Below are 10,726 nucleotides of genomic sequence, written 5' to 3' on the forward strand. Positions count from 1 at the left end.
CTGAATTTGAGCTAAAGATGCCCTTGAATGCCAGCAACTTCTGTGTCAGCTCAATCATACACTGTATGACTTAACTAAGGGGACAGTTAAAGACCTGGACTTGTCTTCAGTTTAGTATTGAGTCATAGTTTGAAAAAATATGTAGGTATTTCAGAACTGGTCACAGTGACCTGAGTTGGACCCTACTCTATGGAATCTCCTCTTAGTAGATAAGTTGCCAAAAAAGAGGGACCCAGTTATAGTTGAGGTGTATACCTGACCTATAATTTATCTGGAGGTAGGCAAATTTTACTTTGTTACACTTACATTTAGGAATGTGAGTTTTGTCACGTGTTGACACAGGGTTAAAGACTATTAATGTTAACCATGCAGTAAATTTTTTTAGCACTTAATTTGCTGAAATTCTCCCATCCCCTTGTCTCCAAGTAGGAAGACAGAAAGCACCTGAAGCATTAGATCTGTGACAGACATTATCAAAGCTGATAGCTGGAATAGTTGCAGGGACACATCTTTTCCTTTTAACATTCAAATCAAGGGCTGAGTAAATCCCTCAGCTAAGCAAAGTTGCAGTAGGTCTGTGCTTTTTTGTGTGGAGAGGGAGAACTGGAAGTTCTCTACCTCCACTGGAAGAGCCTGATTATGTCATTTCAGGGATGGCCAAACCTAAAATAAAACTGCTGAAGAGTGGTCAATCTAAGCAGATCCCCCTATCTCTTCCAAGGGGAATGAGATTCATAATCTTGCAAATGACACAAGCTGGACCTTGTAATACTATTTCTCCAAAACCCATACAATTTTTTAGGGTTCAGAGGAGCTCTAAAGTATTTAGCAACAAGAGTTTAAAATGTTAACTGTGCTGAAGGGTTAGACTGAAGCAAATCAAAATGTTTAAACTTTATTAGAGTTCTGAGATTCCAATTTCATAAAGAATTTCTCTGCCTGAATGGCATACTTGCTGCTGAGTTCTTGTACACAAAGCATTATTACAAGTTTGAGTTATAACTGCTGGTGGGGAAAATGAGCTATGCAAAATCTCATTTGGCCTGCTCTGCTGTCCCAAGTTATTCAAAGCCACTTAAACTTTTGTAGACAGTATGACTAAAAGGTCTGTTAAAGTTACACTTGGCAAAATTGGTCTGATTCTTACAGATAATATCAATGTTGCTTTTTTATGTCTTTATCAACTTAAATGTTCATAGTTGTGGGATAGTATGTGAGTGGGTGTTGACATCTATTTAATTCACCTAAAGCGGGGAGAGGAGAGCCTTTCATCTTCCCCATGCTTATTTTTGAGTGCCATGAGAAGCAAATAGCTATTATTTCCATAACTCTCCTCTACCCTTTTTTTCCTTCCCCCTACCCCAATCTAATTTCTTTACACTAGAAAGACTAGTACTTGGCAATCATGTAAAGACGTGCTAAAGGGGGTAGGAGTGAGGGGTTTGTCAGATTGCCACAACATGGTAGTTAAAACACTTCACTTCAGGGCTGTGTATATAGCACTTGAACAACTATATTGTAGCTAGAATAAGTGTACTAAGGTGTCAAACATAGACACACTCAAATTGTATGATGGCTATAAGGGCATAGTAGCTACTATATACTTGCAAGGTTGGGAAAATGTTTTACGTCTCAAGACACATTTTAGCCTTTCAAATGTGACAAGAAGAAAAAATGCCCAAGGAAGCCTGAAAAGCTCAGCACTTAGGGTTTTTTCTCTTTTGGATAAAACAGACTGACAGTCAACTATGGCATTTCTTATGCTGTTAATATTACAATTAAATGAGAATGCTAGTGGCAAAATCCTGGCCTCACAAATGTTAATTGCAAAATTCTCACTCCTGAGGTGAAATGCAATCGGCTAGATTTCACTGTAGCTTGCTCCAGGAAATGGGTAAACATCAAGAAAAAGTGATCATCCTCTGTAATTAGGGAGAGCTGAAGAGTATGTCTAAGTTTAGGGAATAGAGAAGGGCTGTACATTTTAAATAATTTGGTCTAAAAATCTGGCAGAAGTTACCCCACTTTGTCAAAAGCGTTTCACAAAATTTTATTTCTGCTTCAACCGGGCTTTGCAAAAACATGGTTGCTCAAAGCCATGGCCACAAATAGAAGTGCTTAATTATAGTTTAACATGTAGCTGTTCTTGATATTTGATCAAATTTGAAAAACTGTTAAAGTACTGCAAAAAGAACAGGAGTTCTTGTGGCACCTTAGACTAACAAATTTGAGCATAAGCTTTTGTGGTGCTACTCCAAAACCTGTTAAAGTACTATAGACAAAACACCCTTCTTTTCCCCCCTGCCCCTTAGTGCTTAATGGGATATTAAGATTCCCCCAGCACCTAACTGATTGCATTGCATACAGAGGTAAATAGATGCTATTGTCTGTGCCTGCAGTGTGGTGGTGCTGTTGTGGTGCCCCATAGCTTCTGAATGATCTGATTGCTGTTATTAGTTTTTGTTTATAAATGGAAGGGAGAAAGATGAGTGGACAAAGACATAAAATGAGTGTGATGGATGGGGGTGGGGTAGGAGCTGGTGGCCTGCTTCATAATGCAGTATGCAGTTAGCATGAGAGGGTTTTCCTAAGGATCAACTGGGTTAGGGAAAAGATGTGAGAAAGCTGAGGAGTGGACTGGCTGGCTATTTGCTTCCAAGCCAGGAGTGAGGAGAGCTCCCTGCATGCTCCAGATGCATTACAACGTCCAGTGTCTGTTTCAACTTTTGCATAGAAGACTTAATATACAGGGCTGCAGCTGTGCTGACTCCCACTCCCTTCTAATGTCTTAAAAAGCAGGAGTGGCTGTTTCCACAGTCTTCATTTTCTCATCAGCAGACCTTGGAAAGGGCACAGCAGGTTTTTGCTGGGATCCTCTTGTCTATTTGAATATTGTCTTAAAAGTTCCATGCAGCGTCTGACACAACAGGAGAGCAGAAAGCTTTGAAAGAAATATGCAATCTAATGATTGCACTTTGTTGTGTCATTCCCATTCCCTGCCTCTTTCTCCCCTGACACATACATATACAAAGAAAAAGGGAAAAACGCTCAGAATTTGTTTTTTCTATGTAGATACTACACAGAGCGTTATGTAGAAGGCACCAAAATAAAGAAGTGCATGCATGCCTTTTCAAAGCAAACTTATTCCAAAACTCCTTTCTTCAGACTTTACTTGCTGCTATGTACATGCCAACTTTTTAGGTTAATCATTTTCTAGTTGAGTTTATATATTAAAAAAAAAAGTGCTTTCGTGGTTAAATATCCCTTCCTAACATAACTCCAATGCTGAGATTGATTTTGCTCAACCTACCACATCAGAAAGTAGCTGTGAAGTGTTGGGTTAACCTAGACTATTCTTTCAAAACCATTGTGCAGATGTCTTTCCAGATATATGAACATGTTTAATTTCTACATATAAAATTGCATACAAAATCCCCAAGATATCTCCATTTCATGGCCCAAGTCTATTGTGCTGCACTCCTTTACTCTCTGCTGCATCACTGACGTGGGGAAATCTGCAAACTTTTTCCTTTTCAGAGAGGAGGAGAACATCCACCACAGAAGATTTTTTGGGAAGTGAGAGGCAATGATGGGAGCTCCATTTCCCCCCCTTTCAGTGGCTGACCGCAGCCTCAACTTCTTTTAATAAGTTTGTTTTTTAGTTTGAAATATTGACACTGTCCTACATGCTCTGGGGAGGGAGAACTCTCCTTCATCTGCCATTGCTGTTAAGCTGCCCTCAAGATAGTGAGGTCCTTAAGCAAAGGGAAGAAAACAAAGAAATGTTTGTTTTTTTAAAGTAACAGGCACTTCTGGAATGTTCTTAAGAAAACTATGTGTGTGTGTTTATTCAGAGGGACACACAGTAAAGGGTAAAACCAATTTTGTTTACCTGCCTCACTATTAAGTGGATGACTTTCCCTGCTAATAAAAACAAAGTTTCTTTAACTTTTTGTGAACAGAGACTAGAGGAAAGTGACTGTTTCCCAAATGCATCAGTTGGTTCTGGTCTTTGAGTCCATCCCAAGTCTTTGTGCAACGAAGATGGTGACAGATGAATAAGCAAATATGTTGAAATGGGATTGTGGTAGTTTCAATTTCATTTAACATGGTGGGAGTGGGTGGTGGGAGTGGGGTGGATGATGGCCAGTGTTGGCTATGAAGCAAAGTTCAAAATCACTGAAGGGTTTTTCCACAGTTCTGGAAATTACAAACAAAGGAAAATCTCTGTACAGTTGGATTTCTAATAAATGTAATTCATCCCTCAGACTTAGGCCTCGTGTGCACTGTGAATGCTTTACTGGGTATAGCTATTCCAGCAGAACCCCCAAGTGTAGATGCTGACAGTTTTTCTGTTGGTGTAACCCACTATCCCAAATAACATGAGCTGTGCTGTATGCAGCATTGTTATAGCCCGGTCTGTCCCATGATATTAGAGACACCAGGTGGGTGAGAGAGTATCTTTTATTGAACTTGTTTTTGGTGGTGAGAGACGCTTTTGAGCTCAAGAGTGCTGTGTAAGCTTGAAAGCTTGTGCCTCTCACCACCAGAAGCTGGCCCAATATATAATAATGCCTCACCCACCTTGTCTCTCTAATTAGCTATGCTGACGGTAGCACCTTTCTGTTGGCAGAACTGTCTTTACATTGGAGAGTTTGCCATGACTATCAGCTAGGGGGTGCGGGTTTTTGGCAGCCTTGACAGACAGCTATGCTAACAAAAGTTTGTAGTATAAAGGGCCCTACCAAATTCACGGTCCATTTTGCTCATTTTCATGGTGATAGGATTTAAAAAACAGTAAATTTCATGATTTCAGCTATTTAAATCTGAAATTTCATAGTATTGTAGGTAGGGATCCTGACCGCAAAAAGGAGTTGGGCGGGGTCACAAGGTTATGGGGGGGGTTGCAGTACTGCTACCCTTACTGCTGCTGGCGGCAGTGCGCCCTTCAGAGCTGAGTAGCTGGAGAGTGGTGGTTGCTGGCTGGGAGCCCAGCTCTGAAGGCAGAGCCACCGCTAGCCTCAGAACAGAAGTAAGGATGGGATGGGATGGTATTGCCACCCTGACTGCTGCATGCAGAGCTGGGCCCTCAGTCAGCAACCACCACTCTGGCTGCCCAGCTCTGAAGGCAGCGCAGAAGTAAAGTTGGCAATATTGCATGACCCCCTAAAATAATGTTGCGACCCACTTGCAACTCTCTTTTGGGTCAGGGCTCTGAATTTGAGAAACTCTGGTCTCCCACGTGAAATCTGTATAGTATAGGGTAAAACAGGGATTGGCAACCTTTCAGAAGTGTTGTGCCAAGTCTTCATTTATTCACTCTAATTTAAGGTTTTGTGTGCCAGTAATACATGTTAATGTTTTTAGAAGATCTCTTCCTATAAGTGTATAATATACAACTAAACTATTTTTGTATGTAAAGTAAATAAGGTTTTAAAAATGTTTAAGAAGCGTCATTAAAAAAATTAAATTAAAATGCAGAGCCCCCCCCCCCCCCCCGGACCGGTGGCCAGGACCCGGGCAGTGTGAGTGCCACTGAAAATCAGCTCACGTGCCACCTTTGACACGTGCCATAGGTTGCCTACCACTGGGGTAAAAGCGCACACAAGACCAGATTTCACAGTCCATGACATGTTTTTCATTTGATTTTGATACAGCTCTAAGTATAGACCTCTTAGTGTCCCTCTCCCTACCCTACTCTCTCTCGGATAGTTCAGGATGTGCTGGTACACAGTATCAATCCACTTCCTAGTATCTCCAGTTAGGCACTCCAGAAATGAGGAACCTAAAATCACTAGTCACTGTTGAAAATCTTGACCAAATTTCTGTTTTTTAGGATGTGTCTAGAAACTTTAAAATATTTTTAAGGGCATTTTATTTTTCATTTAGCAAATTATTTATTTTCCCACAGGCCCGTCCACATGGAAATATGCTAACCCATGCAAGCAATCCTCATTCCCCTTTCCACTATATAAATCCCTCGTATAGGGATAGAGTAACAACAAAGTTAATCCCCAACACTTGGTACAGACTGCTCATGTTTTAACCATGTCTTTGAATGATAGTAAAGCCTTGGCCATGTCTTTCACTCCCAGAGCACAGAAGAAGGAATATTTTGCCTATTAGGTTTTGTTGTAGTAAAATGGTTTTGTGTAGGGGAAAAATGTGTTTCCACTATAAAGAAACAGTTCTGGTGGCCAGAACTAATGGAAAAGTCTTGTAAAAATTAATGAGGAAACTAACAAGAGTCTATAGAAATTACTTTCACAACCTACAGAACAGAATAGAGGAGATCTTGTCTATATTTTAAAATCATCCTGTATAATTCTATACTAGGGATACAATTGTTAAATTCTATAGGATGGTTAGAAACCAGGTTATATTTAGAGCTGTCAATCGCAGTTAACATAAGCAATTATTGCAAAACAAATTAACTAGATTTTAAAAATAGCTGTGATTAATCACTCTTTTAATCGCACTGTTAATAGAATACCAATTTTAATTTTGTATATTTTTGGGGTTTTTTTGTACATTTTCCAATATATTGATTTCAGTTATAAACAGAATACAAAGTGTACAGTGCTCATTTTATATGATTTTTATTACAAATATTTGCACTGTAAAAAAGATAGTATTTTTCAATTCACCTCATACAAGTACGGTAGTGCAATCTCTTTATCATGAAAGTGAAACTTACAAATGTAGATTTTTGTTACATAACGCCACTAAAAACCAAAATAATGTCAAACAGTCTACAAGTCCACTCAGTCCTCATACTTCTTGTTTAGCCAATTGCTAAGGCAAACAAATATGTTCATATTTATGGGAGATAATGCTGCCTACTTCTTATTTGCAATGTCACCTGAAAGTGGGAGCAGGCATTAGCATGGCATTGTTGTAGCCCAGGGGTCAGCAACCTTTCAGAAGTGGTGTGCTGAGTCTTCATTTATTCACTCTAATTTAAGGTTTTGCGTGCCAGTAATACATTTTAATGTTTTTAGAAGGTCTCTTTCTATAAATCTATAATACATAATTAAACTATTGTTATATGTAAAGTAAATAAGGTTTTTAAAACGTTTAAGAAGCTTCACTTAAAATTAAATTAAAATGCAGAGCCCCCCGGACCGGTGGCCAGAACCCAGGCAGTGTGAGTGCCACTGAAAATCAGCTCCCGTGCCGCTTTTGGCACGTGTGCCATAGGTTGCCTACCCCTGTTGTAGCCAGTGGTGCTCTGAGGCATGACCAGAAAGGGTTAAGAGTCCTGTGGGATAAATGACTCAAATTCAACCCTTAAAGACATATGGTGAGATCATTTTTGTGTATTTGCATATATATTGGTAGTAGTCAACAATGTAATCAACAGTCCCTGTCTATGCTGTATTCTGTTAATTCAAAAATCAAAAGAACATCCTAGCATTTAAATGAACTGTAAACACAGGATATCATATTCATCTCTCTTTGAAATGTATAACTGATCAACTGCGAATGGTGAAAAACAGGCAATTGCTTTATGTTAATTCATGTAGCTAAGTACTGGTGATGGACCTACTTTAAAGTCGCTGTGATTACGTATTGTAGCCAAAACAACAAGGAGTCCTTGTGGCACCTCAGAGACTAACAAATTTATTTGGGCATAAGCTTTCGTGGGCTGAAACCCACTTCAGATGCATGGAGTGGAGCATACAGTAGGGAGGTATAAATACATAGCATGTGAAAAGATGGGAGTTGCCTTACCAAGTTGGGGGTCAGTGCTAATGAGCCAATTCAATTAAGGTGGAAGTGGGCTATTCTCAACAGTTGAAAAGGTGTCAAAATCACTTTTGTAGTGCTAATGAGGCCAATGTAAACAAGGTGTCCTATTTCAAACAGTTGACAAGAAGGTGAGTATCAGCAGGGGAAAATTTAGTTTTTGTAGTGACCCATCCACTCCCAGTTATGCCCAAATAAATTTGTTAGTCTCTAAGGTGCCACAAGGACTCCTTGCTGTTTTTGCTGATGCAGACTAACATGGCTACCACTCTGAAACCTATTGTAAGCCAAGGGACTCTGATCTGTCAAAGGAGGCTTGAAACTGTGTATAAAAGATCTTTGGGTCCTGATCCTATCATCTCAGATCTGCTTTAGGTTCCGTACAGGGGAAGCCCAAGCCATCAGGACTTAGATCCCAGTTCTGACTGGACGGTCCTGAAGACAAACATTGGACTATAACTTATGGACTAAATTCTAAAAGAACTCTTGCAACTACAAAGCTCACCATCTCTTCTATGAATCTAAATCTTAAGATTGACTCATCTCTGTATGTATACTAACCTTTTTAACCTATACTCTCATCTTTTTAAATAAATTTTAGTTTAATAAGAACTGTCTGTAAGCATATATTTGGGTAAGATCTGGGAGGTAATGTGTCTGATCCTTTGGGACTGGCAGAACCTTTTCTTTTATATGGTGAATAAGATTTTAATTAATCCTCATCATATCTAACTTGGGTAACTAGATGGAGGCCTGAGGCTGGGTTATTTTAAGGGAACTGTAGTGTTGGCTTCTGGGTAACCAGTGAGGTATTACAGAAGCTGTTTTGTGTTGGCTTGGTGAATCTAAGTATCAGAATGTCCACCAGCTTTGGGGATTATCAGCCCGTTCTTTGCAGTTCAACCTAATTGAGTGACCTCAGCTCCTCATGGAACTCGGTCACACCAGTGTTGCAAGATATTTACATGCTAGATATGCTAAACATTCATATGCCCCTTCATACTTCAACCACCATTCCAGAGGACATGCTTCCATGCTGATGATGGGTTCTGCTTGATAATGATCCAAATGAAGGACCGATGCATGTTCATTTTCATCATCTGTCAGATGCCACCAATAGAAGGTTGATTTTCTTTTTTGATCATTCAGGTTCTGTAGTTCCCATATTGGAATGTTTTTAGACTTCTGACAGCATGTTCCACACCTCGTCCCTCTCAGATTTTGGAAGGCACTTCAGATTCTTAAACTTACTACTATTTCTTTTGTTTGCCTTTTCACAATAATATAAAGTGAGCACTGTACACTTTGTATCTGTTGTAACTGAAATCAATATATTTGAAATGTAGAAAATCATCCAAAATATTTGTAATAAACTTAAATTGGTATCTATTATTGTTTAATAGTGTGATCAAAACTGATTAATCACAACTAATTTTTTCAATCTTGCAATTGTGATTTTTTAAAAGCGTTTGACAGCCCTGGTTATTTTCTGTAAGTTCTGTAGGACTTCTCCATGTGATGGACACCTTGTCTTTGCATTCCCCCAAGTACTAAATCAAAATCCAAGTTGTGAAAATATGTGTGGGTAATATTAATGTGCATGATGTGGTGCTTGAATATTTCTTCCTTTTCACATGTGGATAATACAAACATAAGTTCCTTGTTGGAATCACAAAGTAAATGTTTAGCTACGTAAAAATAGCTGATAACCACCAACATTCAAGAATTTCATCTTATGAAGCCACAGAGACGAGTGGAATCACATCAGGTTGTCAGAAAGAACGTGCAGCTGTTTTTTCTGGCTTTTGAAATTCAGACTTCTTTCCTGTACAGTACTTGGCAATAGTCACATTCTGATTTCCCTAGAATGTCTGTATTCGAGACTCAAAAGCCAGTGTTGCTTTTGACTATCAGTGTTAGCAACCCTATTAAACTGAACAGACCAGAGGCAGCCTTGTCAGGGTCTAAAGTTGCATAACTGTGGTGATGTTTGTGCATTACAGCAGGGTCAGGATAATAGGGAGGGCATAATTTATCTAATGGAGCCAGCAATAAGGCTATTCAACTACTGGCTGGTTTGGGAATACTCCAAATATTCAATGAAAAGCAGCAGCACTGGCAAAAGATGTAAATGTGGAGCCTCTTCATGCTGGAAAAAAAACGAATTAGCAAATTCAATTTTGCACAAATGAGAAGTGGAAAATCCACAGGAACACTAATTTGAATATGCCCAAGCATGCTGCTTTATTCTACCCTACAGTATGGTCCTGCTTGTAATGAACAGAAGAGTCCTTGGCTGGTATACTGTATAGCAAGGGAATAAGTATTAGCTACAGTGAACTTTAATTTTTGGACGCTTTGTTTCTAATGGAAAACAGCAGCACATAAGAGACGAATAGTCCCAGGGAAACCAGTGCTGACATTCAATCAGCCCCAGGGAAGGGAGGAAGAACGTAGTATGAGAGTTATGGAGACCAGAGGCCGCACCTGGCATAGAAAAGGGCAAAGAGAGAGACAGAAAAGGGACACCACTGGAGGGTGAGTCAGAGATATTTTGGTTCTAGTCCTCATGTACTACTTGCTTTCCAGTTATGGACATACTGAATAAGCTGCTCAGTGAGCCCCATTCAGTGTGCATTGAATGAAGCAGGGGTTGTGTGGAAAAATTAGGATGTGAACATGTAATTAGACTATATCATAATGCATATGCACATTAATGCAGAGGACTGAACTAAAGTTGCATGGGCAACCTTAATTCTGGTGTTTACTGACTTTTGGGTGCTTGACTTTACCTTAATAATGTTCTTCTAATGTATTTTGTGTGTGTGTGAGAGTGAGAAATTTTGTAGGTTTTTTAAAAAAGAGCAAACAAAACAAAAAGCAGCAACTCCATCATGTGGTATCATATTGACACCCATAAGAGTCTTCATCAGGACTGGAACCTTCAGCAGAGGTCTCTGGCACCAGAACTCGAGGA

The sequence above is a fragment of the Gopherus evgoodei genome, chromosome 4 (genome assembly GCF_007399415.2).
Source record: "Gopherus evgoodei ecotype Sinaloan lineage chromosome 4, rGopEvg1_v1.p, whole genome shotgun sequence".
Lineage (NCBI taxonomy): Eukaryota > Metazoa > Chordata > Testudines > Testudinidae > Gopherus > Gopherus evgoodei.